This window comes from Scardinius erythrophthalmus (assembly GCF_964197995.2).
Source record: "Scardinius erythrophthalmus genome assembly, chromosome: 2".
NCBI lineage: Eukaryota > Metazoa > Chordata > Actinopteri > Cypriniformes > Leuciscidae > Scardinius > Scardinius erythrophthalmus.
In genome coordinates, this window is record NC_138222.1 from 29,481,601 (window position 1) to 29,496,679 (window position 15,079).

Consider the following 15,079-nt stretch of genomic DNA (forward strand, 5'->3'; position numbering starts at 1 on the left):
CTGTGGATGCATAGATTTACTTCACATAATCTGCAAAAGTCGTTCACAGCCATGTTCACTCCGGCATTTCGCTCGATGGTTTTGTTTTCGCATCATACATGTGTTTACAGTTGAAGTTCAATGCGGCTGAGTCGGCGCATAACACACTTCTTAGCCAAACGTTATGTGATTGGCTTACGGGTAACCAATGATTTTAAACTTCATACAAGCCCCCCCCCCCCCCAACACCCCCCCACCCCCCGCGAGCAAGAAATTTTTCAATTATGCCCTTCCAGACTCTGTCTACGAAGCAAAGCGAAGTAACAGAGTTTGGTATTACCAGGCTACTCCGCACCCCTAATCCTACCCAAGGGGTTTATCACGCACGCAAAATCACGCATGCACGTTGCGTATCACGCATCCAAAAACTATTTTTGGCGTATAAATGGCACGAGAAATAAAATTAGTGGTATGCACACTTTCATGAGATCTTGTTGTATGTTCCCACCAGTCCTGAGTTCTCTTTCTAATATTCGTTCGGTATCTCACTATGGGAACGCCTCTGGGCGTGACCGATCGTGGAAGCACCAATTACACCACGTCTGCCAACCATGGCAGACCAATCGCTGCAGCGATCAGGGAGTCCCGCCTCCCTGTATATAAACTGCAGCTACCTGCCTTTCGGCGTTCTCGCTCTCATCCCCGTGGAAGATTTTGGAAGCGGTACTCAGCAGACTTTGGGATTTATTGCTTAACAGTTTTCAGACGCAGTTGTTAAGTGACTTCATCACTTAAGAGTGCGATAACTAACGTGTCAAGACGAGTTTTCCTGCTCTTAAGTTTTTCAATTTAATTTCCAAGTTTTTCTGGGCGCTCACCATGCACCAAAAAAATAAGAAAAAGAGAGCTCTCTAATCGCAGCACAGCTCCATACTAGTTGTCACGTTGTGATGAAAACTTACCATACGAAGAGAGTGCAGGCTCTATTATGGCTACCGCAATAGAACCGGAGAACCCCGGAGGAAAAGGTCGTCCTCCGCATCCGTGTGCTTGTGGAATGTGGATTTCTGCTAAAGATGCACACAGCCTCTGCATCTCCTGTCTGGGTGCTAAACACACTCAGGCAGCGCTGTCCAACCCTGAGGGCTGCCCGCACTGCGCGACTTTCTCAACTAAGATCCGAGAAAGGAGACTCCATATGGCAGTTGCTGGAAAATCGGACCCATGCCTCTCTGCTCAACCCAGAGAGGAACCCATGGATGGTCCTCAGGCCACCAGCTCATGGGCAGAGATGATGGAGAAGGTGTCACCCATCCTTCCCCCGCTGTTTGATGATCCGTTAGCGGGAGAGGAAGATGACGAGTTAATGTCGAACATCCCTGAGGACGAGGATGACGACGATGAAGATGCCATTGGAGTCAGCAGGACTCCGGATCTCCCAACCCAGTGCTCTGGGAGGAGATATGCGTCATTGCAGATTTGAACCTGCGCACAACCCGCGGAGCAGTTCAAAGTTGCGGACGGAGTATGGGCTTAGCAGTTGTAGGAAAGAGATCGCTGTGGCTGGGTTTGTCAGGACTCTCTGACAAAGAGAAAGTGGAGTTTTTGGATGCCCCTATAGATCCAAAGGCCATGTTCGGCACGACGGTAATGGCGATGCGGCAGCAGTGTGACCTGCGGAAGAGGGAGGGAGAAACTTTTCAGGTCTCCCCAGAAAGCCGGCTGCTCGGCCTTATCACCCGAGCCGGCTGAATTTCAGACTCTCAGGGAGAGGAGGGCATTCAGATTATCAGCCTTCCCGCCCCGCTCCACCACAACAGCCAGGCAACGCGGCTCCACAGTCAAAGCCTGGTTTTGTTAGGCCGAAACAGTCGTTCACTTCCACAGGGGCGAAACACCAATTGGCTGCCCCTCAGGGGAATAAGAAAGGGCGGTCGACCTGATACGTCAGTTCGGCTTCAGGAAGGGTTGGGAGACAGCACCCAGGGTTTCTCTGTCCCATCCCTTCAGAACGATTCCTCTCTCCCTCCCACGGGGAAAAGGAGAAGGAATGCAGAGGTGAAATGTGTTTGTGTGGACATTTCAGAGTCCAATGTGTGCGGGAATGTGGCCAAGGTTCTGCTAGTGTCCCTCAAGAGTTTGTCTCCCCTGCCACCTTCGAGGTCTGTTATGAGGGAGGAAGGTCTAACGTTCACAAGCATCCCTTCTAAAATAAAGTTTTTTTCTGACGCATCCAGGTCAAGGAAGGGGGGCGCAGAGGGGGATAGAAAGAGAAAAAGATCAGAAAAGATCACAAATAAATACCATTATAACTCCTTCACTGGAGCAGTATTCCCCCCCTTTGCCGCTAGAGTGTGCTGCTGCAACTCTAGTGAGCAAAGACGGTAAGGGACAGGACGGGACGGGAAAATCCATCCCATTCTGAATTTACGGGTCCTCAACAGACACCTCAGAAAATACAAATTCAAAATGCTGTCTGTCAAAACGTTGTGTCAAAATATTCGGCAAGGAGACTGGTTCACCTCGGTGGATCTCCAGGGCGCATATTTTCACATAGATTGTTTTCCTGCGCACAGGAAATATCTGAGGTTCATCTATCAGGGCACAGCATACGAGTTTACAAGAATACCGTTTGGCCTCACTTTAGCCCCTCGGGTATCCAGCAAGTGTGTGGAAGGAGCCCTAATTCTGTTGAGGAGACTAGTGGTCAGGGTTTCATCATATCTGGACGATCCTCTCATCTGCGCGCCGAGCCTACGGCAGGCAGAGAGTGATACACACACACTAGTGACACATCTGGAGAGATTAGGTTTCAAAATAAACCAGACGAAGAGTTGTCTATCTCCGTCCCGGGAAATAGTCTACTTGGGTCTCAGGTTGAATTCTGTGACGTTTCACACTTTCCTATCAGAGGATCGCATCAAGACTTTTTACAGCTGCCTCGTCCTTTTTCAACCAGGGAGATCAGTCTCGTTCAGGATGTGTCTTCGGCTACTAGGACTGATGGCCTCAACGGTGTCCGTGGTTCCCCTGGGACTGCTGCAAATGAGAGATTTTCAGAACTGGACAGTGTCACAGGGCATTCGCCCCAAGAACCACCTCAGCCGCAGAGTGCGCGTCTCACCAGAATGCATGAGCGCTCTCTGTCATTGGAGTGCCCCGTCTTTTCTCAGGACAGGATGCCCTCTGGGTCCTATTATACTGAGGAAAGTGGTGACGACGGATGCGTCTCTCATAGGCTGGGGTGCAGTGTTCGAGGGCAGAACAGTGAGAGGAGTTTGGTCTCCCACACTGAGAGAGAAGCACATACATTTTCTAGAGCTACTGACAGTGTTTCTAGCTCTGAGACATTTTGTGCATTTTCTCAAGAATCATCACATACTGGTCAGGACAGACATTACAACAGTGATAGTCTACATAAATCGTCAGAGAGGAGTTCGTTCTCACGTGCTTCACATGTTAGCGAAAAAACTGATTATGTGGAGCAGCAGGTCCCTCCTGTCATTACGCGCGATGCATGTCCCGGGAATAATGAACAGGGGAGCGGATCTATTATTCAGAGGGAATCCTCTGTATGGGGAGTGGAGACTCCACCCCCAGGTGATCCTCATGTTATGGCAGAGATTCGGCCAGGCTGCCGTGAGACACGCAAAGACGCGCAATGTCCCCTGTTCTTCTCTCCGACCGGCGACGATGCACCATTGGGTGTGGATGCGCTAGCCCACGAGTGGCCAGACGTGTTGCTGTATGCATTCCCTCCGTTGAGCTTGATCGAGCCGACATTACGGAGGGTTCGGGAATGCAGACATGTTATTGTAAGTGCATAATTGGCTTTCTATTGTTTCAAAACTGTTAAACTGTTTCTATTAATTTATTTGTTTTTATTTTCATGTTCTTTGTGTGTCTTGTACATATGTAATGTTGTGATGTAATTCTGCTGCCTATCTTGGCCAGGTCTCCCTTGCAAAAGAGATTTTTTAATCTCAATGGGCTTCTCCTGGTTAAATAAAGGATAAATAAAATAAAAATATGATTCTGATCGCGCCATACTGGCCGGGGAGACTGTGGGTGGCGGAGATTGCGCAACTGCTCTGCGACCAGCCATGGCCATTACCAGCGTGCAGGGATCTCCTCTCACAAGCAAGGGGGGAAATATTCCATCCCTCCCCTCATAAACTAGCTCTCTGGGCCTGGCCCCTGAGAGGGTGAACGCGAGGGCTGCCTCGACACGTTCTTTATATAATCTCAAATGGGGAGTTTTTGAGGATTGGTGCATAGATAAGAACATTGTTCCTTTCTTGTGTTCTGTTTCGGACGTGCTGTGTTTCCTTCAGGAATACTGGGTGCCTCTACCACTGGGTGCCCCAAGAGCCCCCAGTAGGACTACGAGCGCATTCTACTAGAGGTATGTAGTAGGTATTGCACAGCAGCCAGCTGGTCCTCTCCGCACACATTTATTTGTTTCTATAGACTGGATGTGACAGAACCCTCTCTGGCCCACTCAGTTCTCAGGTGGTATAAGGTGGTTCTAATAAAGGGGCGGATTCCTCATATTATTCTGTTTCACCGTCTGGGACAGTGATTCAGTTATAACTCCCTCTCTTCTTCAGTCTGCTTCGTCAGCATATCGGCAATATGGGGGTTGTCTATATCCCATAGTGAGATACCGAATGAATGTTAGAAAGAGAACGATTAGGTTACTGATGTAACCCAGGTTCTCTGATAACATGAAGTGAGGTATCTCACAACATTGCCCTCCTTGCCTTTTTGCACGGAGAAGAGATATGCGGTGAATGACGAAATGGCAGGTAGCTGCGGTTTATATACAGGGAGTTGGGACTCCCTGATCGCTGCAGCGTTTGGTCTGCCATGGTTGGCAGACGTGGTGTAATTGGTGCTTCCGCGATCGGTCACGCCCAGAGGCATTCCCATAGTGAGATACCTCACTTCATGTTATCAGAGAACCTGGGTTACGTCAGTAACCTAATCGATCTCTCTCGCGCGTAATAACTGAAGCATGCGCAGGCTGCAATGATGGCACTTTACGTCCTCCTCCGCCTCAAAATCATGGAATATTGATTTTGAGGCGGAGGATTTTGAGGCATCGAACTTCGCATACAGGCTATCGCAAAGCTAGCATCAAGCATATTTCACGTTCGTCCATCTGTGCAAGAACCCCCTTTAGGCATGTCTGACGTTTCAGATAGTATGTCAAGTGTAAACACATGAATGGGTCACAATTGAAAGAACGTGTAAACGGACAGTCAAAAAAATTGAATAGGCTGTAGGCAACAAATCAGAGTTGGGCATCAAGGCAGTGTAAACATTTGGATTATTAGACAATGTCGAAATAAAGTGAATCTGCAGAGTTTTGCATTCAAGGGCATGTGACAGGGAACCATTGACATAGAGGAGTTAAAACTCTTCACATAATGTGCTCGCGCTCATTACCGCTACTGAACATCTGAACATAAACAACGATCAAATGCACGGATCCTCTTCCGTCTGTTCTCCAAAATGTAATCAAATGTATATTTCTGCAAGCATGTTTAAACTGTTTAACTGTGTCTAAGGCAGGCAAAGGCATTGGTTTTCAAGACGAGTTCCCACGCCACTGAGCATTGTGCGCAATACACACAAACTACCGCGGGATGGCGGGTGTTAATTTCATAAACTGTGAACAAAGGTAGCTTATTGTATAAATTAAGGTATATGTCCACAAAACTGGTAATGTTATACTTTGTAGTAGTGCTATTGTGGCGTAATAATCTGTTTGGTTGTAAAATATCACCTGGATGAAATGAAATCGAAAGTATCGTCCTGTGGAATCATTCATTCACAGACAGCATATGAAGATGTTCAACTAATAAAGATCTTCATCGCTGGCAAACAATATGCATTTTCAGATTTGTTTTAACTTGACTGTAGGTCCACGGCCACATCCAACGCTCTTGACGATTCAGTGCGTAAAGGAAACCGAAAAAATCATTCAAACACACTTGCGAACCCATTTAGACATATCTGCCAACTTGTTTGATCAAGACTTTGAGCAGAATCGACTCAAAAGAGTGATAAATTTGTGAATTGAGCATCGCTCATGCCCCAGAAAAAAGATAGGCCTACAGCGCGCTTGTAATAAACTACGCATTTAACAACATGTATTGCATTAAAATAAAGTAACGAGAGGAACGTCGTACAGTTTTTTCATTAGCAATGTGCTCGAGTTAAAGTAAAAGAACCCACATATAAATCTACTCTTAAAGTACAAACTTTCCCAAAAAAATAAAATAAGTAAAAGTAACAAAGTAAATGTACTTCGTTACTACCCACCTTTCTGTTGTCATTGTATTAAGGAGGTAAGTGTCATGTTTGCTTTCACAATATTCCTAAATTAAATTCTAGCTAATACATATACATTTTCCAAATGGAAGTCCTCAACTAGTGAACAGCAAATATCCTGGCTGAGGTGTTTTGTTGTTTGGAGATGCGTGGGGGTCAATGAGAGCTGTTTATCTTCTTCGCTGGATATTTGTTTAGTAGGATTAGTTTCTCTCAAAAAAGGCATGCTAAATCAAATAACCACATTAATTTGGTGATTATTTTACATATATCAGAATAAGAACACAACCCTGTCTAATATTTCAAAATGATATGACCTCACAAAATGACTCAATACAATAACATGATCCTGCTGTTAGAAAAAGGATCTTGGCAGCGCAGACTGGCCTCCCTCACTTTGCCTCATTAGATAAAGAGGCATGGAGCGGAGGCTGGTCATTTGCACGGCTCAGTCTAAGGGGAGGGTTGTCTAATCTTCTTCAGTACAAACATGACTCTGGAAGGTTGTGGAATGCCTCTGCTGTGGGGGCGGTGGAGGGTCAGGCTGAGGCCAAGGCAGGTGGTATACATCAGCCAACAGATGACATCGCCTACCCCCACCACCCTCTAAACACTGGGAAATACTGCCAGCTGAGGAAGAGGAGATGTAGGACAGGATTGAGGGTATATATCTATACGTTAGATTTGTTTGAAAAGGACAAGTTAAACAAAACTTTTGATGAGTCCGAAATTAGCGCGCCTGTGTCAGAAGCACTGTCCTTTCCATTTTACTGCATAAGCATGTTATGTAAACATAAATGTGGCATTGGAGAGATCGTAATCTAAAAACAGATATTTTCAAAGAGTCAAACTGAACTGCAGTCATTGCGAATGTAGTTTTCAACAAACCACTAATGTAAAAAATAAAATCAAAAGAAATTCAAATAAAGGTAACATATCCCACAATATGTTCTTAATAAAATAAACATTTTGCGTTGAGAATTTATTTTTATTTAATTTTTTTATGTTTTAATAGGATTAAAATGAATAATAATAGGCTACAGCAGAAAAGCTGTTTTGTTTCCATTTACTTTCTGGGTGACACTGCTTGACCAAAGCAATGGTTTGTTTTTATCTCATGAGTTCACTGGCTTTGAGTCTGCCAGAAACTAATCATCTAATAACATCCACTTGCATACGCTGATTTTCTTTTTACTTTTAAGCACATTTATTAATTACATATTGCTTGATGAGATAAGAAAAAACTCCAAGTAAAAATAAATAAATAATTATTATAATTATAAAGCTATAATAAATAGTTGCAAGCAGCAATTAAGAGGCCAAGCATCACAGAGGCAGAATGAGGAGCTAAAAATCAAGACATCAGACCAACTGCAAAAATGAGAACACATTCATAAGGGACAGTTTTAATTAAAATGGGTTAAAGCTCATAAATACAATCACTTGTATTGTGGCATAATTGCTTATTACTTTTGACCTTGATCTGGACCTTGATCTTTTTAAAGATTTTTGACTTTTGGTCAAACTGTTAAGAAGTTATAAGCAAAAATGTCAATTTTCCATATCTCCTGTCCACTAGGTGGCTCTGTGCTGAAACTGTACCGGTATCCTCAGGTCATGGTTGTCATAACGCACACAAAGTTTGGTCTTCAAATTTGTTTGTGCGCAAATCAAGAATGGTTTGAAGAATTGACTTGAATTAAAAAATAAAATAAAAAATTGTCGGCATAATCTGAGGATGATCTGATTAAATGTTTGTGAAAATTGAAGCAATGGTCTAGGTCTAGGAGTTAAAAGTAGGTTTTTAACAAAAATCAAATTGGCAGACAGGAAGTGGCAAAATTGGTATCTATGGGTGCTTCTCATTTCTTATTTGTGCATCCTCGTTTCCTTTCCTCGCTTCCTTTCCTCGTGTCTCAGCTCCACCCCCTTTAGGATGCGAGGGAAGGCTGCAAGGAAAGAAAATGAGGACGGAGGAATTGAAGGAAAGCTTATTTGTATATTGGCATATTCTAGTGTCACTTCAAAGCGTCATCAGCTGTGCTCAAAGGATATGCCCTTAGGTTGTTAAAGTTTGGTTATTTGAGAAATTAATAAATAATAAAGATAAATCAAGATGCCCTGTTGATATATGTGTGATATAATATATATATGTGTGTAATATATGGTTTATTTAAACTGCAGAGGTAAAGCATAAATTAAAATTGTTGTGATAGATGTGAAGGGTGGAGGATAATTTATACATGTGTCAGGTTTCTAGACAAGAAAAACTTCTGCATATATACACCTGTGCATTCTCGCTCATAACTCCTTTGGAAGCTTCCACACTCCTTGTTACTCGCCCCCTTGTGGTACAATTAGAGAATTGAGATGTCCTTCAAGATGGCTGAATTCGGTCGGTTTCCGGGTCACGGGCTGGAGGACAGAGGAGCGAGGAAACGAGGAAGCATCAATTTGAGTATTGAGAAGTACCCTATGTTCTCGGCGTGACCCAAGGAATCTATCCAAAAATTTAAATTCTGTCATTAATTACTCACCCTCATGTCATTCCAAACCTGTAAGACTTTCGTTCATCTTCGGGACACAAATGAAAATCTTTTTTGATGAAATCTGAGAGTTTTCTGTCCATCCACTGACAGCTACGCAACTACCACTTTCACACTTCAAAAATGAATAAAGAGATCATAAAACTAATCCATATGAATTGAGCAGTCAAGGTCTGAATTATGTATGAATTTAAATGTAGGCTTTTATTTACATGTAAACATTCATCAACTCACATCAGTTGTGAAGCTCAAGCATGTTTGCTTGACGTGCGAGAACCAATGAGATTCATTCTCGTGTTACGCAGCATGTTTGAACACAAGAACCAATGAGGTTTGGTTGAGCTTCTGATCGGATCAATGAGCTGATCAATGTTTATAAGTGAATAAATATCTAAATTCAATCTGTTCATCATCTAAAGTGTAATAATAAGTGGAATAAAACCGCTCAATTCATTTGGATTAGTTAATGATCTCTTTATGAACTTTTTGAAGCATCAAAGTGGTAGTTGCGGAGCTGTCTATGGAGGGACAGAAAGCTCTCAGATTACATAAAAAATATCTTCATTTGTGTTCCAAAGATGAAAGAAAGCCTTACGGGTCTGGAACAACATGAGGGTGAGTTATAATGACAGAATTTTCTATTTGGGTGAACTATCTCTGACCAGTTTCCTTACAATACTGTAGGTAAAATTCAAAATTCAAAGGTGGCACAGCCCCAAAACCTTTTGAGTAACAATACGCCAATGCGTTCGTAAAATATAACAGTTTACAACAATTTTCAAAATGGCCGATGCCTAAAATAGCTGATATGGGAACATTTTTGGCCAAACAATTCAGAAGTCAACAATAGCCATTATTCATATCTCCTGACCATAAGGTGGAACTGTGCCGAAACTGTGCAGGTATCCTCAGGTCATGGTTGTCATAACACATACCAAGTTTGGTCTGAAAATGCTAAAGCATTACAGAGATATAGCCTCACATCCATTTTTACGTGCTCTACGTTGAATTTGCTTGCCAGTTACGTTTTTGTGTCGGCATGGTCTGAAGATGAAAATTCATTTTCGTGAAAATCAGAGCATCGTCTAGGAGTTTAAAAAAAGTCGTTTTTTGGGGGGAAATTCTAAATGGCGGTTCGTCTTGAGCCAAGGAATCAGGGGAAAAACTAATTTTGTTTCTAGCCCTTATGGTTCAAAGTTATTAGCACAATTGTAAGATAAAATTTGGACAGTTGGTGGCGCTAGAGGGATTGAGTCAGAGACTCCAGAATTGCAATGGTTAATGCTCAGACTGTCCTCTATCTGTGTGCAAAATTTCACAACATTTTACCATACTGATCAACTATTCTACTGTTCTATTGGCTGCCATATACTTCAAGAGTGGAAGAAGAAGAAAAAGATGACTAACAGATACAATAGGTGCCTACGCTTCTTTGATACTTGGCCCTTAATAAACTATTATTATTGTTGTCATTATTATTAACACATTGATTAATACTGTTTGACCTGAGCAAGCAGCTGTCCGTCTGGCGGCCTGTCAACCGATGTCAATAGGCCTTTGTTCCTCATTCTTGATCCTACCACTCCACACAGACTGTGTCCACTTCTCCGGGCATAACTGTGTCCCATATTATGTAAACAACAAAGGGTGAGTGAGGTTGTTTTTGAAAAACTTTTACCACTTGCAGTTTTCCTCTCTGCGGCTGAGTCAACACAGAGTTTTGTGCAAGCACATAGTTTCAGAGGTGTATGGGCAACGGAGCTATATGCACATTTCTGGTCTTGTACTTGTATGGTTACGTTTAGGCTGCTTTATTTATTATTCCATATGGCCCAGTTTTTTTAGAGGGACAGAAAGTGCACAGCATGGAGCGTCTGAATAATGCAAACCGTACCGTCCTCTTAAGTCCAGAGAGAGTGTTGTGCAGTTGTGGAAAGAACAGGAGCTGACAGGCTCATACAAGAGGGAGGGTCATTATGAAATATTCATCTTTCTTAGAGGCTGAGACAGACTTTAGTAGATGTGATGGACAGGTGCGTAGTGCCCCAGTTCCTTTCTGTATTTAAGTCTTGATTGTATTGCCTTTTTCTAGTGATTCCAAGTGATTGCCCTTGCTGTGTACTTAAATATATTGCTTAAAATGAGATTGATTGATGTGGGTGTGATATCTGAACCACTTCAAGAGAATATGGGGTGACATTTTAAACTCAGTGGCATATACAATATTAAACCATGAAAGTTAGTCTTTCTCACAACATTTTTATATTTTTTAATACCAAATGATCATGGTCAAAACATTTGTGACGACTTTCATTTTAAAAAGCTTTACCTTTGCTGCTGCACCTATTGAGAAGGTAAATCTAAACATATGCATAGGTGCTGGCCCACTTAAGCTCCATCATGCACGCCCCTTATCCAGCCCTTAACAGTCCCATGCATCACTGAATCACTCCCCCGATTCTGTTTAATATTTGATGAGATCAGTTCCTCTTGACTGGTTTTTCTGTGTTTCTGTAGTTGCAGTCTGCGCTATGCGAGAGGTTTATGAAGTTCTGCTTGCGCCACCAGAAAATTGAGTCTCAAAAGCTGCTTTAGCTTGATGTTAAATCTTAAAAAAAAAAAAGCCTTGCTGATGATGTCCGTCCCCTAAAATGAAGTTCCAATACTTTATTGAAACAACAACTTTAGTTTGTGTACTCATGGTATAGATCTTGTAGCACCATGAAACCGAGGCTGTGAATGATATGAGTAAATAGTGTTCAATGGATTGTACAATTGTTCAGCTGATGAAACATCTTAAAAAAAAAAAAGAAATTTTCAGTAGACAAAAGCTCCATTTTGAAAATTACATGATCTAGTAGGCCTAATGTATACCATTTGAAAAGACTTTGTAAGTCTACCCATTACAGCCTCGTTTTCATCTGCGTTAAAGGGATAGTTCACTTTGAAATTCAATTTTGGTATGTTTTAGCTTACCTCAAGGGCATCCAAGATGTAGGTGTCTTTTTTTCCGCAGTAGTTTCAATTTTGATATTTTTAGGTCAAACCGTTCTTGTCTGTCAGTCGTATAATGCAGTTCTATGGTCACGGTCTCAAAGAGCATGCACAGAGTCCAAATTAAAACAATTCTGAGGGCGCGCGCGCATCCTGGTGTGTGACGTGTACGCAGACTGGTGCATAGATATATACACTAGAGGTCGCCTTGTCTACGGCAGTTCATTGGAACGAATGTCTTTAAGGCGACATCTAGTGTATATATCTATGCACCAGTCTGCGCACACGTCACACACCAGGATGCGTGCGCGCCCTCAGATCACTTGGACGTGGCTGTGTATAAGAGTTAAAAACGATATAAATACTGTTCGTTTTCTCACACAAACCGCTCGTTTCGTGTCTTAGGCCATCAATGTGTACTTACGATGGGGAATTGTTTAATTTGGACAATGGGGAATTGTTTTAATTTGGACTCTGTGCTTGCTCTTTGAGACCGTGACCATAGACCTGCATTATACGACTGACAGACAAGAACGGTTTGACCTAAAAATATCAAAATTGAAACTACTGCGGAAAAAAAGACACCTACATCTTGGATGCCCTTGAGGTAAGCTAAAACATACCAAAATTGAATTTCAAAGTGAACTATCCCTTTAAATAAGGACATACCACCCAATGAGGTCATACATATGACCTAAAACATAACTATATATTTTATACATTAAAATAACACAAATATTCTCTGGTCAGAGTTTTGTCTTGTAGACTTAAATTTTCCTTAATTTATTTAATGAATAATAAATGTAATAATTCATTTTATTAGTGTTCATTCTGTCTTGATTTCTCTCAACACACAGTAGTTCACATTTGTTTCTCTCAGTATGAGCTAAGCCCAATTATTTGAGATCGAGTACTCATTGGGAGTTTGTTGCAATTTGTCCTGTTTGGCAGCCAGTCTAGGCACAAGGAACAGGGCCAAATTTTGATGTTCCCATCCAGTTTCCAGTGTATTTACTATTTAAAGTCTTGGTTTTTACATTATACACAAGAGACGTTCCTTTTTTAACAAACAGCCATGACGGACAACATAAACCTTGTATTTCCTAAATGCATGGAATGTTTATGTAAGACAGCGTCAAAACTCTAGGGTATCAGATCTGAATTTGTCTCTCTGGGAATGTGTTGCCCTTTGTTTTAACAGCATAACCTTTCATGTGCATTTTCCAAATTTAAACAGGAAACATGGGATTCATGAAAATATGAGGGAGGACATAAAACAAATAGCCTTCGAAAAATTTAGCCAACATGTGAACAAAAGAAAAAACTTTCTATTTTAAATATATTCGGATGGCTTGTAACTAACAAAAACATTAGTTATCATTTGTGGGTATTTTCATAGAGTTGTTTGCTATTTTTATAAGAAAAGACAGATAGAGGAAATGACAGATTAACACAAGAGTTTTTGTCAGCTCTGTTTTGGCAGTTCAAGAGAATACAGATGCAAGAGAAAGCTAAAGGGCATACTAATATCCTTCGGTCACAAGGTCTCGTTGCTTTAAGAAGCAAAAGAGGCCAACAAGAAGTAAACAGGAAAGGACTGTATTGATGCAAGCAGCACTTACCATAATTCTGTTTGTGTTTGTTTTATTCAGTTCTGCATCAACAATTATTCCAGAGATTCTATGCCATTGGTTTGTTTTTATAGTGGCAAAAATGTCCCTGACCATGAGGCGCTGAACTGTGGTGACTTCCTGTGGTGTTCTAGGTGTTTGTCTGTCATAAGCCTTAAAATGAATGAGTAGGAAGGTGTCCTGAGACGGAGAACTGTTTGGATCCCAGTTGAGCATCAAAAAGCTGATGTTCAATGAGGAAACACGATGACCAATATCAGTGTGGGAGTGAAGACTAGAGTAGTACTGAGTGCAGATCAGTCTGTCATGGAGAAAACCTCTTATTGATGCAGTCCTGCTGACTAAATTGAAAAAAAGGCAAAAACAAGTATGTGTGGCCTATTGTTGATGCATCGCTGCAGTCTGCAATCACACATGAATCAAAAAACCTCTCAATAAACTAATCTGTTATGCACAAGTGAAAAAGCCTTTCCAAAAGAAGTTTTTCTTTCTCCCTCAATCAGACTTGGAAGTCTCTTCTGAGCTGAAAGAAGGAGAGCTGGAGTAAATGGTGGATACGCAGTGAGGCACAGAGGACACAGGGAACACAAGCTAAGTGCTGTGGAGCTCTGTGACGCTGATGCGATGGGACAGGGCCAGTGAGGCGTGAGGAGGAGGAGTGTGGATTGAGGTGGCTTTTGGGACAATGGACCTGCTCTTCTCCAATAAAACATGAAGGCCTCATCACAGCATTCTGGCCCCACTGTACAGGCTTTGTGTTGGGGACTCCACCACTAACAAGCAGATGACACGAAACGGGATGTCGATTAACAATTTGCCGGGAATTCGTCGGGATTAACTATATCTGTCTGTATTATCAGGAAAACTCTTGCTTTGAATGTCACTTTGCAGTGCGATGTGTTCGATGAAGGCCAGCACCCTTCTGACTGTGGCATGTCTGCACTCAGCCAATCTGTACACTTGTCATTCTTTAAGAGCCTGGCACTGATATGTCTATCAGTCTGTCTACTGTATAATCATCTTTGGCTCTGTGTACCTCTGTGCTCTGTTTGACTTATTTTTAAACCCCTGAGAACAAGACCATAAGCATAGGTTACTATTAGAATGAGTGTTAATGGAAAAGCTGACATCAGGGTGGTCAACCTTTCATTTGATGTTGTCGGTAAATGTTTCTCCTAAGAACTCCAAACTATTTATTAGTACATTAAAGCTTTGAATACATCCAGTTTAGAGCTTTTAAGCGAATTAAGCAGATACTATAAGACAGGCCCTCAAACAAACTGCAAGTCTGTGTATAAACATCTGTAGGATTTATAAATAGTTCATAGTTCCCTTATGTACAATGGAATTAGAGAGGCCTGGCAAGAAAGAATTTGTCTATATTTAGACAGATTGTACAAAACACTAGGTCAATCAGAAGGGGGGGGGAAGACATGTTTTCAATTCTCACCGCACCCCGCCGGCTTCACCAAGCTCCCGTACTTTGATTGTGTGACTACACAATGTCAGGAAACGGGACACAAGACCAGTTTAAGGTGCACACAGTCTAACAAAATTTACGAGCTTTTCAGCGCAGGCCCATTTCTAATA